Source organism: Felis catus, chromosome B1 (assembly GCF_018350175.1).
Source record: "Felis catus isolate Fca126 chromosome B1, F.catus_Fca126_mat1.0, whole genome shotgun sequence".
Taxonomy (NCBI): domain Eukaryota; kingdom Metazoa; phylum Chordata; class Mammalia; order Carnivora; family Felidae; genus Felis; species Felis catus.
Genome location: NC_058371.1, coordinates 167,008,112 through 167,036,007, shown reverse-complemented (window position 1 = coordinate 167,036,007; position 27,896 = coordinate 167,008,112). Strand labels below are relative to the sequence as shown.

Genomic DNA, 27,896 nt, shown 5'->3' with positions numbered 1-27,896 from the left:
CAGACCTTGGTCTCCACTGTGGACCCTGCAGTGGCCCATGAACTGGCTCCTGTACTTCTCCACCTCTGGGAGCCCCCAGAGAACACAGGATTAGACAATCAGCCATGGATGAGAGAGTCTCTGTGGAAGTCCGGTAATCCAGTAGATAGTTCCACACACTACTGGAAGAAGAAAAATTTGAGTATGGATGCATTAGAGGGTAAGAGGAGTAGTTTGACTTTACCTGTATGACACCTTCCCCAAGATGGCACAGGTTGGTGCTAAAGAGACAGTTTTGGCCCATGATTTCTCATTGGATATAATTGGGCATCCAGATTCCTAACTGTGAAGGCTGCTACCAAAGAGGCCAATATCTCTCTCAAAAAACAGAGAGTACTGAGTCATGAGCTGCATGACTGTGGGGAGGGAAGATACTGGGAGTGTGGCTGATAGGAGTCTCAGAGAGCATTAAAGGGATGTTGGCTTGGATCCCTCTAACCGCAGTGTGGATTCCATCAGGAGGGCTGTCCATCAGCTGCTGGGTATGCCTCACCTGTGGATCCCCCAAACCGGCCTATGGGCACCAGTAGTGCTCTGTGCACCTCACCCACACACACCCCCAACAATTCACTGTGCACACTCCATTAGCTGTGTAAGAACGAACTTTGGTATTGACTAGTGAGCTTGTGCAGAAGAGCAGTATGAATCTGCAGGCCAATAAGAGACCACAAATCTCAGCTTTAACATGACCATTGGGAAAGCAAATGGGAGGCCGTGAGCAACCTGCTTGGCATTGAGAGAAGGTACCTGAGCTTACAAATTCTGCTACAAGAGGAAATGTAGAACAGGTATATCCGTGGGAGATTTGAAAAAGCCTCAGAATCCCCAGCAGGGCAGGCATAAAGTATTTCTCTACTGAAGAAATTAAAGGCTGGAGGGACTGACTGCTACTTCAGATATGAAGATAAACATGGGGAAGACTTCAAGGAACATGAAAATCAAGGAAACTTGACAGCAACAAAGAATCACACAAATCTTCCAGTAACCAATCCCCCAAACACGGAGAGCTGTGATTTACCTAATAATGAATTGAAAATAGGTCTTTCTTTTCTGGTGATGAGGAATTTTAAGAGCCACTCTCCCACCAATTTTCAATATACAATACAGTACTATTAACAGCAGTCACCATGCTGTACATTTATTGTATCCCTAAGACTTATTTATTTTATATCTGGAATCTTGTTCTGTTTCTTTTGCGTCCTTGCCCAGCCAGGTTCCTACCTGGGCCTGGAGCTGCTAGATACCACATCAAGGGCATAGCTCCTGCTGTGGCCACCACACTGCCCCAGATGGAGTAAATGCTCCCAAGGAAGACAGTGCCTCATCTCGGTGGTGACCTCAACCAGCAAGTGCAAGGGTGGTGGAGGACAGAGAGGGCGCCTGGCTGGAAGGCGGGGACTCCCTGGCACCAGCTCCCCACCTGCGACCTACCCCACCAGCCCACCAACCCCAGTGGTGAAGGTGCAGAGTTAGTGCCCCTCAAGGAGTGAGCCTCAGCTCCAGCAGAGGGGCAGGAGTCCCATTGGGAGCTGGCCCAGGGAGGGGCATCAAGCTGGCGTCAAAGGGCCAGCGGGGCCAGAGTGGTGGGGACCTGGAGTTACCCACCCCCCCCCCAAACCCGCAGAGAAAGCACAAGTGCCACTACACGTATGGCATATGGCGAGGAGTTGACCAAAATCCTTGCGTCTCAAGGCATAACTGAAAACTCACGCAAGTGAGGCCCTGCACCGGCAGCTGGCAGGACTACAAGTTCTCCGCCAAGTGCACCACCTTCCAGAAGCGCTGCAGAACAGAGCACCTGAAGAATCTCACCCTGCCTCCCGCCAACTGCCACCTCGGCCCACTGCGACAGCTCCGTGGGGGTCCGTGTACTGTGGCCCAGCCTCTGGCAGCCTCTCGCAAGCCCCATGGTGTCCGCCACGTGTCCTGTGGACCCCGGGTCTGAGGACCCTCCTCCCTTACTACGTCCTTAAGCAGGTGCTCTCACCTCCTTTCATGATCCCCTGTCTTTTACTTTTGTAAAAAGAGGGGGAACTTTAAGAAGTCAACAACAACAGGAAAATTTCCTTCATCTCAGGTAGCAAAGTAAATTTGGGGAGAAAAATCATAAAAACACCATCCAAAAATTTCACAACAGACATACTCACGAAAGTGAGTTTCAGCGGTGATGATTGATCCCCTTTTTCTCAGATAAGGACATGTTCCAAGAGGTCAGTGAAGACACCCCCTTCCTATAGCCTCACTCTACATATTTGCACTCCAGAATTTTCTGTGTGGTTGGAGAACACACTGGGGACAAAACAGGCAAACCATCACAGGTGGAGCTCAGGGTCTGGCCTGTGGGTTAGTCCATGGGCCAGCTTGGAGCTGACATGGTCACTGGCATTTGTGTTTCCTGGGCAGATGTTAATCAGCGGGCCCTGCATCCCCCTCTTCTTGCCCCCAGTGCAGCCTGCAGCCTCTGTGCCAGCAGGCCTGGATGGTCTCAGAATGCATAGGTTCTGAGTTGAAAGTGTTAATCTGTAAAATGCTAAGGAGGGAGACCACAGACGTATCCGCCCTCCTTGGGGGCCTTGCTTGTCTCTCTCTCTCCCCGCCTCAAGGAAGGAGACTCCACAGGAAGCTTACCTGCAATCCGCACCCCCTCCCCTGTGCTAAGCAGGTTCCAAGCTGTCAGCACAGAACCTGATGCAAGGCTTGATCCTACGAACTGTGAGATCACGACCTGAGCCAAAATCAAGAGTCAGACGCTTAACTGACTGAGCCACCCATGTACCCCTAAAGGACAAAATTATTAAAAATAAGTATAGCTACTAGAATTTGTTAATGAATACACAACATAAAAAGAGGTAAATTGGGAAAATAAAAAACATAAAGGGGAAAGAGTAAAAGGGGAAAGATTTTGTATGCAATCAAAGTTGAGTTGTTAGCAAAGAATAGTTAATATTTATAAGATGTGTTATATAAGCCTCATGGTAACCACAGCATAAAAACCTACAGCCAATAAATACAAGATAGAGAAAAAAAATCAAATCATACCATGACAGGAATTCATCAAGTCACAAAGGAGGTCAGCAAGAGGGAAAAAAGCAATGAGAAAATTATAAACAGCTAGAAAACAATTAGCGAATCCTTACCTATCAATAATCACTCTAAGTGTATATGGATTGACTTCTCCAATCAAAAGGCATAGATTGGCTGGATGGATAAAAAGCAAGACCCAGCTAGATATTCCTTTAAGAGACTTACTTCAGCTTCAGGGAAACAAAGACTGAAAGTGAAGGAATGGAAGAAGATATTCTTTTCAAGTGGAAACCAAAAGAAAGTGGTGGTAACTATACTTACATAAGACAGAATTGACTTTAACTCAAAGCTGCCGTAAAGAACAGAGAAGGCTATTTTATAATGATAAAGGGGTCAATTAATCTAGAAGTTATAACAGTCATACATAATTATGCACCCAACATAAAGTAAATACTCACAGATCTGAAGGGATAAATAGACAACTATAAAACAACAGAAGACTTCCATACCCCACTTGTAACTGACAAAAATGTATTCATCTTACATGCCTAAGTATGGAACCAATGAAGAGCCAGACACAGAAGTCAAGTATGTGGAATTAGTTCTTCAAACAAGTGGATCTGCTCACATCCTATGCATTCTTGAAAAGGGAAGAGAGGACGGTGCTGAGAGGTGCTTGTATGATTGGTTGTCTCAAGAAAGGGTTTTTAATTATTATCTCTGATCCTCAGACTTGACCATAAGTTTATTAGTCAAGGGCTTTTACAAAAGCCAATGATATATATTTGGCCTTTACACAGGAAGTAAGGAAAATAGAAAATAGGCACTAAGAGGAGAAGCGTTGAATACAAGAAATCAGAACTTATCCATTGAAATAAGCAGTTAAGATATTTGAACGAAGCAGTTAAGAAATGGAACCAAGAAAAATCTGCTCCAAAAGTGCCAGACTCACATGTTTGCATAACCGATTCTATTAAAACCTCATGAAACATATCATTCTATTTATATTCAAATTCTTCAAGATATAGAAAGAAGGAAAACTTTGAATAATTTTAATGTAAATCCAGGGGTGTCATTAATAATAAAATCTTACAAATATATAAAAATATATTCCTAATATATTACCAGGGCCAAAGTACTAAAATAAAACATTAGCAACTACAATCCATTGATACATTAAAAGAATAACACATCACAACCAAGATGCCAGCATTAGAAAATCTATTAGTTTAACTCCCCTTTGTAATACAAAGGAAAAAAGCCATAATATGTATTCATAATTGTTAACAATGACATCTGCTATAATAAAATCCACTCCAAATAATAATTCTAAAGAATGCTTCTTTCACATGATGAATTTGATAAAAGTTTAAAATTTCTACATACTAAAATTATTTTTAAATGTAAAATTTTAAATGTAATGGTAAGAGGGCAAATTTTCTTGTACCTTAATCTACGCTACCTGGAAAGTATAACCCGAGACAAAAATATAATGCAATAACACTTTATTAAGAGAAGGGACATAGTTTCAGGGAATTAGAAGTGAAGGGCAAAGGAGAGTGAGGAAGAAGGAAAGGAAGGAGAACAAACAGAAGTGGATATAATATTAAACCAATTGCAGTTTATTAACAATGCATTGTACTTGTAAGTCTTGTATGATGTCTTCAGAGAGGTCATATGAGCTGTGCTTCAGCTATTTTCTTTTTTAAAAAAAAATAATTATTCTACTATTTTGAGACATTGCCTTAACCATATCCTAAATTTTTGTATACATTGTCATTCATCTCTATATTTTTTATTGTGTTCCATTGATTTGTTTACTTGTGTGATAATTTCACACTTTTAGTTTCTGGTTTAATTACACTTGGTTGTATTATGTGCTAGTCTACCCATTTTGCTTTTCTTTTGGAAAACTCTCCAAGATAGTTGCCTCCTCATTTTTTTTTTTTTTTTTTACCCCATGTGAATGCTAGCATGGGCATGTTTAAACTCCATTTTCTAAAAAAAGTTGTTTTGTTTTGTTTTGGTTTTGGTTTTGGTTTTTTGGATTACACTCATTTTAGAAAATTAATTAAGGAGGACCTGAATCTTTATGACATTCTATCTCTGTCTGGCGGGAACACTGCCATGGAAATGCTATATGTCAATTCTCCTCTACTCTCCATTGCTTAAAACAAATACTATGTATTCTCATGAATCTGAAAGACTTTTGTTCAGTGATTCTAGATGGGGCTTTTCTTGTGTGGCACTACACTTCTCATGGGTCAGTTGGGGAGATTCATCTAGTTCTCCTTAGAAAACAGTATTAGCTGGGTGTTATGGTCTTAGTGTTTCTGTCCCCACAAATTTCACATGTTGAAATCCAAAACCACAAGGTGACAGTATTAAGCATGCTCATGGATTGAAATAACAAATATTGTTGAAATGTCTGTACTACTCAAAGCAATCTACACATTTGACGCAATTCTTATCAAAATACCACCAACATTTTTCATAGAGCTAGAAGAAACAATCCTAAAATTTGTATGGAACTACAAAACACTCCAAATAGCCAAAACAACCTTGAAAATGAAAAGCGAAGTTGGAGGCATCACAATTCCATACTTCAAGGTATATTACAAAGGTGTAGTGATCAAAACAGAATGGTACTAGCACAAAAATAGACACAAAGATCAATGGAACAGAATAGAAAACCCAGAAATAAACCTACAACTGTATGGTCAATTAATCTCTGGCAAAGCTGGAAAGTTTATCCAATAGGAAAAAATAGTCTCTTTAACAAATGGTGTTGGGAAAACTGGACAGCAACATGCAAAAGAATCAAACTGAAGCACTTCTTACACCAGTCAGAAAAATATATTCAAGGGGTGCCTGGGTGGCTCAGTAGGTTAAGAGTCCAACTTCGGCTCAGTCATAATATCATGGTTCATGGGTTCTAGCCCTGTGTCCGTCTGTGTGCTGGCAGCTCAGAGCCTGGAGCCTGCTCCAGATTGTGTCTCCTCTCTCTGTGCCCCTACCCTGTCACACTCCATCTCTCTCTCTCAAAAATAAACATTTTCAAAAAGAAAAAAGAAAAAGAAATTCAAAATGGATTAAAGACCTGAATGTGAAACCTGAAACTGAAAATCCTAGAGGAGAACACAGGCAGTAACCTCTTTGACATTGGCCATAGCAACTTCTTGCTAGATATGTCTCCTGAGGCAAGGGAGTGTAAAGCAAAAATAAATTATTGGGACTTTATCAAAAAACAAAACAAAACAAAACAACAACAACAAACAAAAAAATCTTCTGCCCAATAGACAAACCATCAACAAACTAAATGGCAACCTATGAAATGGGAAAAGATATATGCAAATAATATATCTGATAAAGGGTTAATATCCAAAATTTATAAAGAACTTATCAAATTCAACACCCAAAAAATGAATAATCCAATTTAAAAATGGGCAGAAGAAATGAATAGACATTTTTCCAAATAATACATACAGATGACCAACAAACACATGAAAGAAACTCAAAATCCCTGATCATCAGGGAAATACAAACTAAAACTATAATGAGATATCACCTCACACCTGTCAGAATGGCAAAAATCAACAACACAAGAAACAACAGGTGTTGGTGAGGATGTGGACAAATGGGAACCCTCTTACACTGTTGGTGGGAGTGTAAACAGGTGTAGCCACTTTGGGAACCAGTATGGAAGTTCCTCAAAAAGTTGAAAAAATAGAACTACCCTATGATCCAGCAATTGGACTACTAAGAATTTGCCCAAATAAATAAAAAAAAAAAAAATACTAATTCAAAGGTATACATGCACCCTGATTTTTACAGCAGCTTTATGTACAATAGCCAAATTATGGAAACAGCCCAAGTGTCCATTGACTGATGAATGGATAAAGAAGATGTGGAATGAATATACATATACATATTTTATATGTGTAATGGAATACTACTCAGCCATTAAAAAGAATGAAATATTGCCATTTGCAATGACGTGGATGGAGCTAGAGAGTATTGTGCTAAGTGAAATAAGTCAGAGAAAGACAAATAGCATGTGATTTCACTCAGATGTAGAATTTAAGAAACAAAACAAATAAGCAAAGGGAAAAAAGAGAGAGAGAGGCAAACCAAGAACAGATTCTTATTATAGAGAACAAACTGATGGTTACCAGAAGAAAGGTGGATTAGGAGGCATGTACTTGTTGTGATGAGCACTTGGTGTTATGTGCAAGTGTTAAATCACTATATTGTATACCTGAAACTATTATTACATTGTATGTTAACTAACTGGAATTTAATAAAATCTTTAAAAAATTTAAAAATTAAAAAAATGATATTTCTTTTCCATCCCTTAAAAAATAAAGTAGAACTTTGGGATTCGATTAAGCCACAAGGAGGGAGCCTTCATGAATGAGATTAGTACCCTTATAAAAGAGGTCCAAAGAGCTCCCTTACCCCTTATACCATTTGAGGTTACAGAGAGAAGATGTCCATCTATGAAATAGTAAGAGAGTCTTACTGAATCTTCTAGATGGCTTAATCTTGGATTTCCAGCCTCCAAAACTGCAAGAAATTATATTCTGTTGTTTGTTTATAAGCCACTTGATCTGTTACAGCAACTTGAGTGAACAAAGGCACAGTGTGATATGTTCCATTAATGGGCAGTGGCATGAATTACAGTAAAGCAAGTGGAAACACGAAATCACTTACTTTCTAGCCTTGAAACTAGAACACTCACTTCCACATATATGACAATAGCCAATGGAAGTCATATTCAAGGTAAAAGCAAAAGATGGGGAAGTACATTATTATGACCACTTTGAGGCCATGGCAATGGTGTGAGCACAGGGATAATTGAATTTTGAATCAAACATTCAATAGCCTCCATTGTTCATTCTAAGAGAGGGATCATACCTCTAGAACAAATGGAATAGTATTAAAAGTTACCATTCTGATGGGTGCCCTATGTTCACTGATCATTGATGGTTCTAGAGTAACTATTTCAGGCACTGTGTCCTGATGCATTGAAATCTCACAGATGCTAAATATTAATAAGTATTCAAAATGTATTTTTGTCTTAACTAACTATATCTGATGTTATGTAGATGTCTGCCAAGGATTTTTCTAGATCGGAATTACTTTACTAATAGTAAGAGGCAAGAGTTTAAAAATGAATTTAAAAATTTACACCATGGGATCTCATATAAAGGGATCAGGACTAAAACCTAAAACCTAAGTGACAGTGTTGAAGGATTGCCAAATAAACAGGGAAACATTGTCACTGTTTGTAGAAACTGTGAAATATACTGGAAAATAATGATTTCAATGTAATTATTACTGACTTGTTTAGTGTGTTGTTTGTTTTATTTAAACCCTTCCATTTTATTCACAAAGATTTTATCATTTGGAATTTTGTCCTTGAACAAAATCCATTGAGAATATCTAATCTAGAAATTTGACTCAATTAAATTTTCAATGGTGAATACCCTATGACTAAAGATAATAACATTTAATTTTGAATTAGAATTGGATGGAGATACATGGAGCCCATTCACTGTTATTCAAAAATTTTAAATAACCTTCAAATTATGCAGCATAGACTTCAAGCTATAAAAATTCTCGCTGACTACTTTAGAGAGATTTCCTTAACATTATTCAAGAAATACGAAAGTAAAAATTGTACATGGAGCAGATGCTAAGTTAATTCATAAGCAACATTGTCTTTCTGGGACTATCCATAAAACTTTTTGTTTTATTCCAATTGTCAAATTAGATTACAACCAAAATAAGATTTAAGTTAAAACTTAAAAAAAAAAATCTTCTTGTGTATTATAGGATATATTTAGATTATTTATAGAGATCTCACTTCTTTAAAATAGATTGAATAAACTGAGATTGATCTACTTATTTTTTTTAACTTAAGGGAGAATGAAGAATTTAGATTACACATTACAATTTGTGCATTTTTGTGTTTTATTAATTTTCTGGATAAAGATTTATACCAGCCAAGAAAAAGTTGTAACGTCAGGAATTAATAGTAGTAAGATGAGTTTAATAAGATTATTGACTCATGTCAAACGAAGAAAAGAAATAATTTCCCTTCGTTTGCTTTCTGTTTATAATTTCCATTCATTTATTAATGTCACATATATTTATTACAAACCAATTAATACATTTTGTTTTCCTCCCAAGATAAGATCCTTGATTAGGGAATGAGAATGACTTATCTTAGCTAATCATGTCTTTTGTATGGATTGGTAGGATGCATGGATATTTTTTGAGTTATACAAACATTTTATATAATTTTGAATATAATTTTTAAGGCTGATCTATGAAAATTTATTTATCTCATCTCTAACTCAAATCACTTAGTCATACTTTGACTATACATCATAAATTAGTATATGAGATTTACAGACGACTCCGTTGTAAGTTATTAGTCTTACGTAGATTTATCTTCCAGGTAACTATATATTTAAGATTTATCTTCCAGATAAAGTATCTCTAATACTGACTTTATTTTAACTATATAGCTGAATTCAATAAATATTAATTTTAATTATTAAAAGTGATGTTGGTCATTATGTAAATTTTATAGATACTATACCTTAAATAAATAAGGATAATCAGCAGAATTGTGGAAAAGATTTTGCCAACCTGTGAACATCAACGCATTAGAGCTCGCATTGATTTATTTGGCATCATATTTGCTTGCTAGATTGTTATGTGTGTTCCAAGCCACAAGCTACTTGTCAACAATCACAGCTGATATGTAACTGACAGAGCCAATGAGCAGGCCTATTTGGCATAATGTCACAATATCTTAAAATATATGTGGACATTTATTATATACACCACAAATGTTTTTGTAGGAATGGGCAAGTTGTGCTTTCCTTTTTGACACTTTTTTATTTTTTATTTTTATTTTTTTAATTTTTTTTTCAACGTTTATTTATTTTTTGGGACAGAGAGAGACAGAGCATGAACGGGGGAGGGGCAGAGAGAGAGGGAGACACAGAATCGGAAACAGGCTCCAGACTCTAGGCTCTGAGCCATCAGCCCAGAGCCCGACGCAGGGCTCGAACTCCCAGACCGCGAGATCGTGACCTGGCTGAAGTCGGACGCTTAACCGACTGCGCCACCCAGGCGCCCCTGACACTTTTTTAAAAGGAAGATGTAATAGCTCATACTTCGGGAATTTTCTGCTACACTTGAGCTATCTACCTGCTGTAATTATGCAGATTAGGAGTTTACGTATGTTTAGCTATGATGTGATACTTTGAACACCTGACACTGTACACATGCAGGGCATCGTTACTCCCTTTGTTGTGGGGTAATCTCAAGAGGGTGAAAATTCTGGATAAGTATTTTAGAATAACAATATGGGCTTCCTGATAGGTTTTTAAATAGCCAGTATAATTATTAGAACCAGAAAAAAAAATTGTATTACTAAGCCTATTTTTAAGGAAGATTCAGACGTGCTTTCTCTAAATGGCTAGAGTTCAGGGCTATTTGGATTAATATTCATTATACATATTCTTCAGATTAAGCTAAATAGCCTGGGAAATGGATGGCCAATGAACCACTTTATCTGTGCTCTGCAGGTACCTTGAGTAGTTTCCCACCTGCAACATAATTATAATTCTATTTTGATGTAGGCAGTGCTACAGTAGCTAAAATCATTTTCACTTTTTTCCAGAATATCCCACAGAGAAATTAAAGATAATACAGCTTATTTTAAAACAATATTGTTTCCCTGAATTTAAGCAGTAAAATGTAACCATAATTCAAAAACGGCTCATGTGTCCTTCAATGGGAAAAGGGACAATTACTGTCCATGTTGAAGAACAGGAAGAAAATTAAGTGTAGACATCATGAGAGTCCCTCAATATTTGGTTAATGAGATTGCTTTAATAATTTTCTAAATCAAAATCACTTATTCAAAGATGTTTGGATTCTTAAAATACGTCTTGATTTGATTTTTTTTTCTACACATTTAAACGGAATGTAAGACCAAAGCATTTTGGAAGTAGATGGGAAAATGTATCTTGGCATTAATAATTTAAATTTGAAGGAAATGAAGGTTCACATACATTTATATTCATATATGTATATATGTATATGCAAGTATTTTATTTTTATTCAAACTTGATTTGAGTAAGTTGTTTTTCTTAAATTTTTTAATGTTTATTTATTTTTGAGAGAAAGAGAAGTGTTGAGTGGGGGAGGGGTAGAGAGAGAAGGAGACACAATCCAAAGCTCAGAGCTGTCAGCAGAGAGCTTGATGCTGGGCTTGAACTCACAAACCATGAGATCATGACCTGAGCTGAAGTAGGACGCTTAACCAGCTAAACCACCCAGACACCCCTTGACTTCAGTAATTTGTAATTTCATTTTATTTTTAAAAGTACAATTCATTGTTAAAAGTATATATAGGACCTTCACTGTATGTCATCAGAATGGACCCACAAAGACATCCAGACCAAAATCCCTAGAATTGATGAATTTTTTATATGGCAAAGGATTTTACAGTTGTCATTAAGACTATGGACCTTAAAACAGAGAGATTATTTCAGATTATCTCACTGGTCCAATCTAATCACACACTCCCTAAGGGCAGAGAACGTTCTAAAGTCAAGTCAGAGAGATGAGATAGCAGAAGTCAGACATTTAAAGCCACAAGAGGGGCTACTGTGCCATTGTTGGAGGGGCAACATGGAAAGCATGACAAAAAGTGCATCTAGGAGCAAAGGCAGTGAGACTGACAGCCAGTGAGAAAATAGGGGCCTCAGTTCTAAAATTCCAAGGAAATGGAGTCAGCCAACAACTTGAAAGACTTTGGAAGCAGATATTTTCCAGAGCCTCTATAAGGCAGGCAACCCTGTCAACACTGTGATTTCAACTTTATGAAATCCTGGCTGATCTTAACTTCTGACCTAGATAATATGTAAGATCATAAATTGTGTTGTTTCATGACACTAAGTTTGTGATAATGTGTACTGCACCAATAGAGATCTAATACATTACATTTTAACCTGACAGTTGGACAGAACTATAACTTACCTATTTTATTTAGGTAAGTTTTACTTGAGTTACTCATCACTACGGTAGTATATTTCATGCGATATTACTTGACAGTAGGAATATGGCCCAAATGGAAAACCTACATAGTCACTACTGTTTCTCCTTTTGTTCATTCCCCCATGGTAGCTCCTGTACTGGACCATTACAGATGGCAGCATCTATGCCCCCTAGACTAACATTCTTGATCACATTCTAGAAAATCTATCTATCTATACATCTATATCTATCTATCTATCTATCTATCTACACACCTATTTTTATATATACATATATAGGTAGATATAGATGTATAGATAGATTTTCTAGAATCTATATATAGATGTATAGATATAGATATAGATATAGATTGAGAACGAGTTGAAAACTAACCCTCCTGTTCTCTCCCCTCCCCAACAATAACAACAAAACAGAAATAAACATAAACAAAAATAAATACATGCATTCTTAGGGAAAAAAAATCATTTTAAATATTGCCTCAGTGATGGTTCAATTACAGAACTGAATGATTCTATTAATAGAGCTTCCAGGCTCAGTATTTTAATATTTTAAACTTTGAGAATGTGTGTATTGGGCAAAGCCCAACTTTGATTTGGTACATATGATTTATACATACGACAGGATTTCTAGGCCTCAGAATTTGTTTCTCATTTCTTTCTTCAGATACAGTCATTTGATATACATCTGTTAGGATAGTAGTGTGACCATGCCAGACTTATTATGTTACCTCGCCCTAGAAGAAGAAAATTATTGCTCATCTTCAATCCAAAGATGTAGCCCCTCAACTAAAGTTCATAATTTGTGGCAGCCTCAGAAGTAGGCCTTTCAGGTAACTGGTAAAAAGAGAACCAGCTGTGGGTTGTGAAACTGGCTCACAGTCTCCAGCTGTGGTTGCCTTTAGGCTGTACCTCAGCTTGCCAGCCTTGGCCTTGTGCGTTCTAGAAAGTCGTCAATGACTAAGCACCACGGAGGTACAAGAACTTACTGTTGTGGTCAGTTCAGGACTCCATTATGGAATTGTACTATACTTTGAAGCTCTTTCTACCCACTATCCCTTTCCCGACCCCTCTTCTTTCAGAGATGTTGGACTTGCACTATAGTCTGAAGGTTTTTCCTGCCTATTTTCTCTCTCCCTTTTAATTTTCATAGGTATTATCCCTCAATAAACTTGTGTTCCTTTTTTTTTTAAGTTTATTTATTTATTTATTTTGAGAGAGACAGAAGCAGCACAGTGGGGGAGGGTCAGAGAGAGAGGGAGACAGAGAATCTCCAACGCAGGGTTTAAACCCAGGAAACCAAGAGATAATGACCTTATCTGAAATCAAGGGCTGGACACTTAACCGACTGAGTCACGCAGGCACCCCAATAACCTGTATTTCTAACTCTACCTTAAATATCTGCTGCCTTGGAAATATATCTAACACAGGATTATTTTTTTATTTTCATAAAAACATTCCCCCCCCCCGGGTGGTTTTCTGTGACCTTGAAGGTATGTGCTTTTCTTGAACTAATTTTTTCTCTTGTTTATGTGGCTTAATCTGATCATTTGTAAGACACTGCTATGGTCTGACTATTTGTGTCATCCCCAGAATTTATTTACCAAAATCTAAACCCCAAATTGATGGTATTAGGAGGTAGAAGATGATTAGTGCTCTTATTAAAAAGGCCCAGGGGTGCCTGGGTGGTTCAGTTGGTTAAGCGCGTCCCATCTTGATTTCGGCTCAGGTCGTGATCTCACGGTTTGTAAGATCAAGCCCGGAATCAGCTCTGTGCTGACAGTGCAGAGCCTGCTTGGGATTCTCCCTGTCTTCCTCTCTCTCTGCCCCTCCCATGTGCTCTCTAAGTAAGTAAATAAACTTAAAAAAATAAAAGGCCCAGAAGTCTCCCGTATCCCTTATTACCATATGACAACACAAGGAGAAGACACTGTGAACCAGAAAGTGAGCTGTCACCAGAAACAGATTGTGCTAGTTTTTATCTTGTACTTCCCAGCCTCTGAATCTGTTGTATATAAGCCACCCAGTGTATGGTATTTTTCTGTACCAGCCTGAACTAAGAGGCATATTTCGGGATTTATTTGGGTGGGGGGGGGGGAGGAATAAATTAAAAATATGCATGTAACAATCAGCATTAATTTGTAAATATATTTCTTTCTTCGGGAGGTATATATTCACTTAACCCATGTTTACCGAAAGCCTATTATAGGTTATAGCCTGTTCTAGGTGCTGGGATATAGCAATGGGCAATACAGGCTTTGCTTTTATTGATTTTATTATATTCTACGGAGTGGAAACAGTAGATAAATTTAAAAATAAATAAAATACATTCTATTTAGATATTTTAAGTAATATGGAGAAAAATAAAGATGGAGATTTGCGTAGGTCCAGAGTGTTTTCTTATTCTCCATAAAGTAATAGAAAGTGAATTCCGAAGCTGAGGGATAATTTGAGGGTTGTGCGTTTATGTTTTAGAATTGATGCAAAGATAAAAGGCATAATGAGATTAGCGATGATGATCACAAATAAAATAGTGGCCATAGTGCTGCTGGTCTTGTAAGGGGGGAGGGAATGATAGTCTAGACAGCAGTACACAGATTCAGTAATCCCGTATGAGTCTAAACTTTCCATATATTCACATATTAAAGAGTCTCAAAATCAGTTTTGTTTTTGAATGATGTTATAAAGATGCAGAACTTTTTAAAGCCAATGGTTAAATTTGATGTATGATGAAGAACACAGATGTGCTGTATTTCTTGTTTAGCTATTATCTGTAAATCTCTTCAATTAAACTGAATTTTTCCAAACGTCTACATTTGTAAAGCTCTAATTATAAGATGCTTGGCAATTTTTACTGTTTTTTTTTTAATTGTATTACCATGTGTCAAAATGTTAATATCTTAAATGCTTGGCAATTTTATTTCAGTTGTGCTTCAGAGTTTAAAACTTTAGAAGACATGTTAGGCCTCATTAAACTTCATATTTAATTAAAAAGCAAATATGTGATAACATCAAAACAAAGAAATCAGATGACAGATAGATTAGTATATAAATTCTATGAATTAATAAATTAGCAATCACAGAAAATTCCCATCTAACACCTTTGCCTGGAACATTTCTTTTGGTACCAAATGTAAGATATGTTTGCATTTCATCACTATTAAAATATGTAAAATGCATGTTTATATTGCCTCTATATAAGGTTAAAATCATTGCTTCAGTTCACATTTCAGCCTAATCATGCTAGTAGCACATGTGTTTTTTTTTTTAAAAGATGCCATTTTCCTTTTAAGCATGAATTTATCCCATGAGTTGCTTTCTAATGATTAATTACAGAGTCCATATGCACATGTTTGCAATAGGTTGGATCCATCTTAGAATACTTCCTTCATTCCTCTTTGTGTCTGAGAACATTGTTATGTTGGAGGATTGACATTACCTGAACTCAACATTCTTTATGAAGCTACAGTAATCAGGACAGCATGGTATTGGTAAAAGAGTAGACAGATCACTGGAATAGAACAGAGAGCTCCAAAATAGACCCACACAAATATAGTCAACTGATATGTGACAAAGGAGCAGAGGCACACAATGGAGGAAAGACTGTCTCTGCAACAATTAGTGCTGGGAAAATAGGACATCTAAGGGTGCTGGGGTGGCTCAATCGGTTAAGTCTCCAAGTCTTTTTTTTTTTTTAATGATTATTTATTTTTGATAGAGAAAGCACAGAGCGTGAGTGGGGGAGGAGCAGAGAGAGAGGGAGACACAAAATCTGAAACAGGCTCCAGTGTCTGGGCTTGTCAGCACAGAGCCTGACATGGTGCTTGAACTCAGGAACTGCAAGATTATGACCTGTGCTGAAGTCAGTTGTTTAACCGACTGAGCCACCAACGCACCCCATAAGTGACTGAGTCTTGATTTCAGTGCAAATCATGATCTCATGGTTTGTGAGTTTGAGCCCCTTGTCAGGTTCTGTGCTGACAGTTTAAAGTCTGCCTGGGATTATCTTTCACTCCCTCTCTCTCTGCCCCTGCCCCTGCTCTCATTCTCTCTATCAAAATAAATAAACTTAAAAAAAAAGAAAAAAATAAGACATCTACATACAAAAGAATGAATCTGAACACAAACCTTACACCCTTAACAAAAATTAACTCAATGAATCATAGACCTAAAAATGATACAGAGCTATAAGACTTCTAGAAGACAACAGGAAAAATCTAGATGACTTTGGGTTTGGAAATGACTTTTTATTTATTTTTGAAATAATTTTTCAAATATTTGAGTATAGTTGACAAACAGTATGACATTAGTGATTCAACTTCTCTGTGTGTGATGCTCTGCTCACCACAGGTGTAGCTGCCTTGTCATCATATAACGCTATGATATCATTAACTATATTCCCAATACGGTGCCTTTTATTCGCATGATGTATTCATTCCACAACTGGAAGAGTGAATCTCCCACTCCCCTTCACCTGTTTTTCCTATCCCCAATCCACCTCCCCTTTGGCAACCATCAGTTCTCTGATTCCACTTTTTGTTTGCTTGTTTTTTTCTTTTTTTCTTTTTTTTTTCTTTTTTTTAGATTCCACATATGAGTGAAATCATATGGTATTTTTCTTTCTCAGTCTGACTTATTTCAACTAGCATAATACCTTCTGGGTTTATTAATGTTGTCACAATGACATGGCAGCCTTTAAAAAGGCTGCATATATTCCATTGTATATATGAACCACATCTTATCTATTCATCTATCGATGCACATTTAGGTTGTTTTCATATCTTGGCTATTGTAAATAAGGCTGCAATAACCATAGGGGTGTATATATATTTTTGAATTAGTATTTTCATTTTTTTGAGTAAACACCCAATAGTTGAATTACTGGATCATATAGTACTTTTATTTTTAATTTTTTGAGGAACCTCCATACTGTCTTCCACAATGGCTTCACCAATTTTCATTCCCACCAACAGTTCATGAAGGTTCTTTTTTTTTCCACATCCTCACCAACATATGGTGTTTCTGTCTTCTTGATTTTAGCCATTCTAACAGGCATGAGGTGATAGCTCATGGTTTATGGTTTTAATGTGCATTTCCCTGATTATTAGTGGTGTTGAGTATGTTTTCATGTGTCTGTTGGCCACCCATATGTCTTCTTTGGAAAAATTCCTTTTCAGGTCCTCTGCCCATATTTTAATCAGATTAGTTGTGGGTTATTTGGTGTTGAATTGTATAAAGTTATTTTTATATTTTGAATATTAACCAATTATTGGATATATCCTTTGCAAACTTCTTCTCCCACTCATTAGGTTGACTTTTTCTGTTGTTGATTGTTTCCTTTGCTGTACAAATGCTTTTTATTTTGGTGTAGTCCCGATAGTTTATTTTCACTTTTGTTTCTCTTGCCTTAGGAGATATACATAGAAAAATGTTGTCATAACCAATATCAGAGTTTCATCCTTGTGATTTCATTTAGGATTTGTATAGTTTCAGGCATCACATTTAAGTCTTTAGTCCATTTTGAGTTTATTTTTGTGTAATGGTGTTAGAGAGTGGTCTAGTTTCTTTTTTTCTTTTCTTTCTTTCTTTCTTTTTTTTTTTTTTTTTTGTATTTGGCTATCCAATTTTTCCAGCACCATTTATTGAAGAGACTGCCTTTTTCCTACTGCATATTTTTCCTTCTTTTTCATAGAATAATTGGCCATATAAGTGCAGGTATATTTCTGGGCTCTCTATTCTGTTTCATTGATCTATGTGCTTGCTTGTTTTGTTTTGTTTTGTTTTGCCAGTACCTTCCTGTTTTGATTAGTATGGCTTTGTACTATATCTTGAAATCTGGAATTGTGATAACTACAGCTTTATTATTCTTTTTCACGATTGTTTTTGGCTATTCTGGGTCTTTTGTGGCTCTATGAAACACTTGGGATTATTTGTTCTAGGTATGGGAATGGTGATGAATTTTTAGGTGAAACACCAAAGGTATGCTCCATGAAAGGAATAATTGATAAGCTGGATTTTATTAAAAGTTAAAAAATGTCTGTTCTGCAAAAGACACTGTCAAGAGAATGAAAACACAAGCCACAGATTAGGAGAAAACATTTACAAAAGACATATCTGACAAAAGACTGTTACCACAATATACAAAGATTCTCTATAATAAGAGAATATACAACCTGATTTAAAAAATAGGCTAAGACCTTAAACACTTCAGCAAAGACTGTATGCAGATGGCAAAAAAAAGCATATGGAAAGATGTTCCACATCATGTTTCATCAGAAAGACACAAATTAAAACAACAATTACATGCCACTACACTTCACTTTGAGAAATGGCCTAAATCTGGACCTCTGACAACAGCAAATACAAGCAAGATTGTGGAGCCATAGGAACTCTCAATCATTGCTGGTAGTAATACACAACATAGCCATTTTAGAAGACAGTTTGGTGGTTTTTTACAAAATTAAACATACTCTTACCATGAAACCCAGCAATTGTGCTCTTTTGTATCTACTCAGAGGAATTGAAAACTTACATCCAAACACAAACCTGTAAGTGGATGATGACAGTAGTATTCATAATTGCCCAAACTGAAAGCATTCAAAATATCCTTCAGTGGATGAATGACTAAGTAAACTGTGGTACATCCAGACAATGGAATATTGTTTAGCACTAAAAAGAAATGAGCTATTACATCATGGAAAGACATGGAGGAACGTAAATGCATATCACCAAGTGAATGCAACCAAGAAGGTTGCATTCTGGTTGATTCTAAACCTTTGCCATTATGGAAAAGGAATAACTATGGAGATGGTAAAAAGTTGTTTCTAAAGGTTTGGAAGTAGGGAGGGATGGATGGTGAGTATAATGACAATTATACATTTGTCAAAACCTATTGAATGTACAATATCAAGGGTGAACCCTAAAGTAAACTATGAATTTGAGTGATAATGATGTGTCAATGTAGGTTTAATCAGTTGTAATAAATGTACCACTGTGGTGGGAGATGTTGAAAAGAGTGTGACTATGCACTTGTGAGGATAGGAGTTATGTGGGAAATCTCTTTCCTGCTTGATTTTCTACAAACCTAAAACTGTTCTAAAAATAAAGCCCATTTAAAAAGTACTGAATGAGCTAAATTAATAGAAATTATCCAATTTTCAGAACAGAGATTAAAAAAAATTGAATAAAAGTGAACACTGTATCAGTGCACTGTGGAACAATATAAAGTGGTCTAGCAAATCAATAATGACAGACTCCGGGCTAGAGGAGAGAGAAAATATTGAAAACAAATGGGAAGAAATAATGGCTGACATTTTCTCAAAATTGGTGGAAAACATAATTTCACAGTTTCAAGTTCAATGAACCCCAAGAAAGATAAATACAAATAAAATCACACTTATAACATAATTGAATTCCTGAAAATCGAAGATAAAGCACAAATGAGTACTTAAAGATCCAGAGGAATAAGCATAATTGAATACAGAGAATGGTAAAACTAACTACACCAAGCCTCAACAAATTTCAGCATTCAATTCATAAGGAGAATATTATCTCACTACATTGTAATCATATTGGAAGCCAATAATTAAAAGATTATTAACATTCCTTTTACATTGTAAATTAAGAAATACCCTTCTATATAACATGAGTCAATGAAGAAATCACAATGAATATTCAACATCAAATCACCCTCCATGATTACTGAATATTTTGAAACTTTTCCTTTATTTTATTTCAGCAGAACACTGCGAAAGTTTATGTTGAGATCATTTTATTTAATGATGCCTAATTTCACTAATTTCTTCCTGTATTAAAATGAATCCTGCAATTGACATCAGCAACGACAGTTAGAATTAAATAGTATGTAACGTCATCCTTGCACACATCAGGCAAGTTTGCCACAGTTTATGTCTTTTGTGATTATGCTTCTATAACTGTATTACCATAATGAATGTGTAGTCCACTAGAAAGTATTTTAATGTATTGAACCGGCTTATCATTAATAGAAAGTGTCAGGATAATAAAGTAGCTGATTCCAGAATTTTGTAGAAACCTTGAAGACAAGGCTCCTTATCTCATGGTATAATTCATCTTGTTCATCTTTTCAACAGCATATACATTACCAATGAATTTGATTTCTTAGCATATGGTATTGAATTACCAGTGGTTTGTTTGTTATGCTCAAGACACATATTAGTGGTTGAAACAGAGACACAAGACATATGAAATAGCTCAGAAACATGGTTACAAGTAACTGTCTATGAATTAAATTTGTCTACATATGTATTAATAACAAAGAATATGATAATATATTAATAAACAAGATTTATTATATTATAAATATATATTATAATATTGATTGTATTATTAAATATAATAAATCAGAGTTCCTTATTAATACCAAAAATTCAATTTAAAATTTCTTCATTTTGTAAGGACAATTAAAGGCTTTGTTTACTTTTTCTGTGCTTAAAAATCAGATAACTTAGCTTTTAGGAAACTTGCAATAAAAATAGAAATAGTAGAAAATAATGAAGGTGTTATCATAATATTGACTGTTCACTAAAAGCATGCTTTATCTCTTTTAATCACATCAAGTGACAAATTATTATTTCCATTTTAGGGATAAGAACATTGGGGTTCATAAGGAATTAAAACTTGCTAATGGATACAGTGCTAATAAAAACAGACCTGGGGTTCAACCCTTGTTTGGGTGCATTAAATTATGCTATGCCACTTTGAGAATATTACCTTGCCTATAAGTTAAATTGATATGTTATTGGGGAGCCTGGGTGGCTCTGTGCATTGGGCGCCTGACTTCAGCTCAGGTCACGATCTCACAGTCCTGGGCTCCAGCCCTGCATCAGGCTCTGTGCTGACAGCTCAGAGCCTGGAGCCTGCTTCACATTTGTGTCTCTGCCCCTCCCCCACTTGTGCCCTTTCTCTCTCAGTCTCTCAAATACAAATGAATGTTAAAAAAAATTTTAAATTGATATGTTATTATTCTATTTATCCATTTAATACTTAGCACAGTTTTAACCTTTGATAAATAGAGTTTAGATTCCCTCATTGCTCTGTGAGAAATATACATATAAGAGGATTAATCAATGAAGAACTTAGTAGCTGGTAAAAAATGATAGGTGACAAAAGACAGATGGTCACAGTTTGAGTACCTTATAAGTACAGTACAACATTGCCTTGCGAGCCTAATTCATTCTGGAAACATGCTTGGAATACAAAGCACTTGTATATCAAAGTGAATTTTCCCATAAGAAATAATGGAAACTCGGATAATTCTTTCCACAACCCAAAAATATTCATATAAAATGATTACAAAACTGTAATATAATACAAAATAATAAAGAAAATACAAATCTTAAAAGTAATAAATTAACCTGCACTTATCTTTGAAAACCTTTGTGGCTGATGTGAGGGAGACAAGAGAGAGAAGGGTTATTATGTAGGACAACTTTCACTATCACTAACGGGATCACTGCTATCTATTGGTTCAAAGGAATCTTTTTCTGCATGGGGGTCATTGTATACACTCCCACGGATGTTGACTACAGAACAGTATTAAGAAACTCTTGTCATATACCGTACTTAGTGGAACTGGCAATAAGGTAGCGGAGGAAAGGGTCTATATCTGCAGGCAGCCTGACCTAGAATGAGGCAAAGCATTCCTAGGCTTCCTCTTGTATGGAAAAGCAAAGGACTGTCCACAGGTGCTTTGAAGTGACAAAAAGTATACTAGTGCCAGTTGTGGGCACCTTCCAATGTTCTGAAACATCACTGATTGTTGCCAAACACCACGGCCTGAGACCAAGCATCTAAGCATGGGAGACGATCACCCACCATCTCACAGCAAGACAGAGAGAGAGACAGAGACAGAGAGAGAAGAACCATTGTCTCAGTTGTGACCATGGGACGTTCAGCGTCACATCCTACTTGTACTGCGAGACATCACTTGTTTATCAGGTTAAAATTTATTAGAAATGTTTGCTCACCTTGAGGAAACTCACCAAACAATTTACTTGCATTCCGAAATTTTACTATACTTCAAAAGCAACTAATTGAATTATATAAAATAGGAATTACATAAAATAGATTTCTGATTTTCAGAAATCAAACATATCAAAAATGAGCAAAATCAATTATAAAAAAATTTTTAAACATAAAAAAATCTATTATTAAAGATGAAGACTTTGGCTAACGGCCCTAATGGTCTAACAAGGACCAGATTTAACCTCCTGCAATAAAACTAGCATAGAAAACGAAATGTATGGAATTACTCTTTTCAGACATCGGACAATAGGCAACAAATGACTGTGATCCCTGAGAAAAGGGAGACACATGGACTAAGACCTAAAATCATCCTGACTTTCCTGTTTAAGACATTTTCCAGTACACAGTACAAAGAAGGGAATCCCAAACTGAACAAGGGAGCCTCCCTGAGTTAAGGAATTAGTAATAACAGTTAGGGTTGCTGAGGTGCTTGGAAATTTCAGCATAGTTTTCTGGGCCTGAAGGATCTGTGTAGAAAAAGACCTCTGGAGATTTTCAGTGGTGGCCTCTACAGTGTTTGCTGACTACTAGACGGCCATGAGAAATGTGAAACTCCCAAGGACCAGGCAAACAACAACCAGAGTTATAAACTGAAAATTTCCAGAGCTCAGTACACAATGAGATGTACTATCCCTAGCCAGAATGGAGCACCCTCAGAGATCACTCGGAGTGATCCTAGAGAGCCCAGATGAGTCGTCACTTTGTAGTGACACTGAACTCTCTGAAGTGCAGACTCTCTTAGAGCCACCTGGGCAAATTATAAAAACAAATTTCAAAATAATCAAAGTACTCAGCATGTAACTCAATTCTGTGGCAAAACAAAGCATTGCATTCTTTCCCAGAAGACATAAATCCAGACACTCAAAATATCACATTTGCAATGTTAACATCCAATCAAAAATTCTCATGCAGGCCAAGAACAAGAAAATGTGACTCAAAACCAAAAAAAAAAAAAAAAAAAAAAAAAAAAAATCAGTAGGGAAATAAATCTGTAAATGACAGAGATAGTAGAACTAGCAGAAAAAGATGATTAAAAAACAAAACTTACGACTATGCACAAGTGTTTAAGGAATTCTAGACTTCTTCACCATGCTTCCTCCTCAGAGAAACTCTTTCTGACTTCTTCCACATTAATGTACTTAAGCCAAATTTTGTTATGTAAAGGCAATAAAATTGTGTGTACTTACTTGATCATTTTACCTAATGTTACGTCAAAACAATTCATTTCCATTGCATGTTGTTTCTCCTCTATTGAAGCATTATATATATGTTATATGAGTAGCCCACAATATATTTATTACTCTGTTGCTAATGGCCAAGTGAAATATTTTCAGTTTTGACAACTGTAAATAACAATGGTAGGAAAATTCTTGTGCATGTCTTTTGATACAAAATTTTCATGTTACTTTTGGGCAGTAGTAGGATGGGTAGAGGTGGTAATGGCTGGAATATCGGATATGCATATATTTACATTTGGCAAACACTGACAAATAGTTTTTTCAAAAAGATTTAACAATTAAAATTTTCAACTGCAGGGGCACCTGGGTGCCTCAGGGGGGTTAAGCATCGGACTTCAGCTCAAGTCATGATCTCAAGGCTCCTGAGTTGGAGACAGAGCCCGCGTTGTGGTCTGTGCTGACAGCTCAGAGCCTGGAGCCTGCTTGGGATTCTGTCTCCCTTTGCCACTCCCCGCCCCCCCACCCCCCGACCTCTCACACTATGTCTGTCCCTCTCAAATATAAATAAACATTATTTTTTTTCTTTGAAAATGCAACTGCAGTTCTTGGGAATTGCAGTTGTACACACATCCCACTATCACTTGGTTTTGCCACTATTTTTTTTTCCTTTTGTAGCCATTCAAAATGGATAGAATTCTTGTTGTTTTAGCATTATCTTTGTCCTCATGAAGAGTATCTTATTCTCGTGGTTGTAGGATTATTCCATTGTTCTTTTAAATTATCGTCCCTTTTGATTAAAGAGATTAAGCATCTTTAGATATGCTTATAGGACATTTGGATGTCCTCTTTTATAAAGTGCCTGTTCCACAGATCATGATCTCGCAGTCTGAGTTTGAATCCCCCGTTGGGCTCTGTGCTGACAGCTCGGAGCCTGGAGCCTGCTTCAGATTCTGTGTCTCCCTCTCTCTCTGCCCCTCCCCCGCTCATGCTCGGTCTCTCTCTGTCTCAAAAATAAACATTAAAAAATTTTTAAAATATAAAGTTCCTTTTCCAATATTTTGCTCATTTTCTCTTGGAAAGACGGGAGAGTTTATCCTTTCTTTTCTAATTTATAGAGAAACTCTATGTATTCTAGATACGAGTTCTTTTTGATACCTGTATTAGCAATATCTTCTCACAGTCTGTGAATGTTTTCACTAATTAAAGGAATCTTTCAATGCACAACGTCTTTAAGCTTTAACAGTGTTCAATTTATCAGTTTTTATATTAATCTGTTTTTTTTGTTTGTTTGTTTTTTATGTATGGGTTAGGAAATCTTTGCCTACTCCCAAGTTCATGAAGACATTTTCCTCTTATTATCTTTAGGGGTTTAATTATTTTATTTTATTATTGTCTATAATAGAGCTGGGTTTTTCATATTTGCATATGATGTGAGAGTAGGAGTCAAGGTTTACCTTTTTCCCGATTTGACACTCCACTAGATCCAGAACATTTTGTTGAAAAGAACATTGTTGCTTCGTTGGATTTGAGTGGTCCTTTTATTATAAATCTATTGCATATGTATAGATCTCTTTCTGGACTCTACAGTCTGTTCCATTTGTCTGTTGCTCTGTACTCTATCTGTCCCCACTTTATTTGTTCCCATTGCCTTAATTATTAATATTTTGTAATAAAAATTCTCCAACTTTCCTCATATAGCTTATCTAATTTTTTGGCCTTTTGCATTTCCATATGAACTTTATGATAAATCTCTCTATGGACTTTATACTCAATTTTTTAAATATTTATTTAATTTTTGAGAGAGAGAGAGAGAGAGAGACAGAGTGTGAGCAAGGGAGGGGCAGAGAGAGAGAGAAAGGAGAGATTGAGAGAGAGAGAGAGAGAGAGAGAGACATAGAATCTGAAGCATGGTCCAGGCTCCGCACTGTCAGCATAGAGTCTATGTGGGGCTCTGACCCACAAGCCCTGAGATCATGACCTGAGCCAAAGTCGGACACTTACCTGATTGAGCCACCCAGGAGCCCCTATACTCAGTTCTAATAATGAAACTTGCAGGGATATTAATTTTCATTGAATCTAACAAGTTATAGAGAATTAACAGTTTAACCTTGAGTTCATCTGTGTGTGGTGTATGTCTGACTTAGACTGCATACATTTCTCTGTGTAATGTTAAATAATTTAGGATATATGTCATTCACAATATTTGATAAATTTCATAGTTATTTGATGCTTATTGATCCTGTTATAAGTGATACATTAAATTGAGTTTTCCAATTTTTGTTGCTATTCTACAGAAATAAAATTGAACTGAACAGTTTTAATGCTGAAAATAAACTGTGATTTGAGACTTAATGTCTAATTTGATTATTGTTTTAAATATAAACACATTGATTCTGCCAGAGTTTCCTTTCAAATCAGTAGAAAACCCAGCATCATTGAAATGCATTTAATTGGAGAGTAAGAGATGACATTTCATGATTATCTGATTCATTGAGTTCTGTTTATTCGGTGTACAACTTCTGGATGCATAGTAAATCATTTGGCACAAATCAGAGTGATACTCACTTGGGTGCATGTGTATATTTAGAGACTGTGTTATTATTATTATCGCATTTATGTACATGTCTCAAAGAGTTTATATGATATAGGTTAACTTTAAAAAGTGTTATTTGAAAAACAGATGCTCACTATTTAGATATAGACATTTCAATAATAGTTTAGCTATAGGATTATTCATTTCTATATTATATTCATTATTCTATTTTTTAACTTTGAGTCACTTTCTGTTATTAAGATCTTAACAGCAGGTATACATGTGAATACGACTTTCATGACTTTTATGTTTCCTAAAAAGAAAATATTAAAGTAGAGCTAATCATTGCCAACTGCTGAGTTAGAAAATGTAAACTTTCATTTCACTGGAATACAAAATAAAAGACAAGTTCCCATACCTTCTCATACTACCTTACAATAGATACTTGCAATTATTTAGCACTGTTATTTAAGTTTCTTCTTCAACTTCTGATTTAATTTTACAAACAACACATTTAAAAAATATTTTTTGTATTAATGTTTATTTTTGAGAGACCGAGTGTGAACAGGGGAGGGGCAGAGAGGAAGGGGGACACAGAATCCAAGCTCCAGGCTCTGCGCTGTCAGCACAGAGCCCAACGTGGGGCTCAAACCCACAAATCATGAGATCATAGCCTTAGCTGAGGTCAGACGCTTTACTGACTGAGCCACCCAGGCACCCCCACAAATATCACATTTTCCCTAGACGTAAGAAGCCCTACCAATCTAATTTTTCTTTTCTTGTGCTATAGAGAAAAGTAATTGTGCCTCCCCCCAAATCACAGAGAAAACTACACTATTTACAATTTTCGTCTTTCTCTCTTTTGCTGTTTGCTTATTTTATTTCGTTTCTTTTTTTAATTGAATAAATTTGACATTTATCGTCATATAAGCTTAAGGTATACAGTGGGCTACTTTGCTACATTTATGTATTGTAATATGACTGCTTATGTAGCAATAGTTATCACATTCCATATTTTTCTGTAGATGTACTAGCCCTGATATTTCAGAGTTGAGGGAGCTCTTAAAAGATTTAATATAAAGTACTCCTTGGAGAAATATTTTCAACCCAGGGCAAAATTTCAATCCCACCTGCAAGTCCTGCCCTTAATGAGACAATTGTACAAAATAAGTAAACATATGTGTGAGAGTCAGGAAGAGTTTGCAGCTGAACCTACTGTATTTCACTGTACTGCACATCATTACCTAGGACCATTCTCTCTACTGACATAGTCTCTTCCAACCTAGGGACATTAGTAGAACAATAGTGTTCACAGATTCCATGGCTACAGCTTTTAAAACAATAGATTTTAAAATGTGTTTTCTATTTGCAATTATTTTTGATAACAGCACCAAGTGGTCCTGTGGGTGCAATTCCAAAGATTGTGTAAAAGCTTAGTATGTCTCCATTTAACAGCCCTATTACAGCAAATAAACCCTGAAGACCTAAATTGTGTCTCAAGCCTGAAGCTAAAATGCACTAAATTTGAAGAGTTCCCTCCATGACTTGCAACATGTTTCCTCTATTGGATATTCTAACAAAATGTCTTTTTAATTTAACAGAAACTTCTATGGAAGAGCTGTGGCTATACAGACAAAGTGTTATATCTTAGAAATCACTGTAATTGACAAATTGGATGATAAAGCTTGAGGGCTTCTTTAAAGACAGACATTAAAGAAATATGATTCACTTACCCATTTCTACTTTTTAATTTATCTTGTTTTAATATTTGCAGATTTGACAGGCAAAGATGGGTGATGTATGCCTAGTTTATACCTTCTCCCCTCTGGCTTGGAAGTAAGAGCCAGCTGGTTGGAACGGCTTGTTAAAAAATATGATTTTCTATACGAGTTCTTCATATGACAAAATTAGATTATTTAAATTATTTAAAATTTTCTATTCTTCCACACAATATGTGTTTAGAGAAAACAGTTTGTA

The 27,896-nt window shown here is 36.2% G+C and overlaps 1 long non-coding RNA gene across 1 annotated transcript; it reads right to left on the bottom strand.

The window, feature by feature from the left end:
- On the bottom strand, nt 1–27,896 carry LOC123385080. Its single transcript, XR_006597120.1, has 2 exons — nt 27,653–27,896; nt 1–161 (listed from the first exon to the last, which is right to left on the bottom strand). It is a non-coding gene; the product is annotated as an uncharacterized LOC123385080 (long non-coding RNA).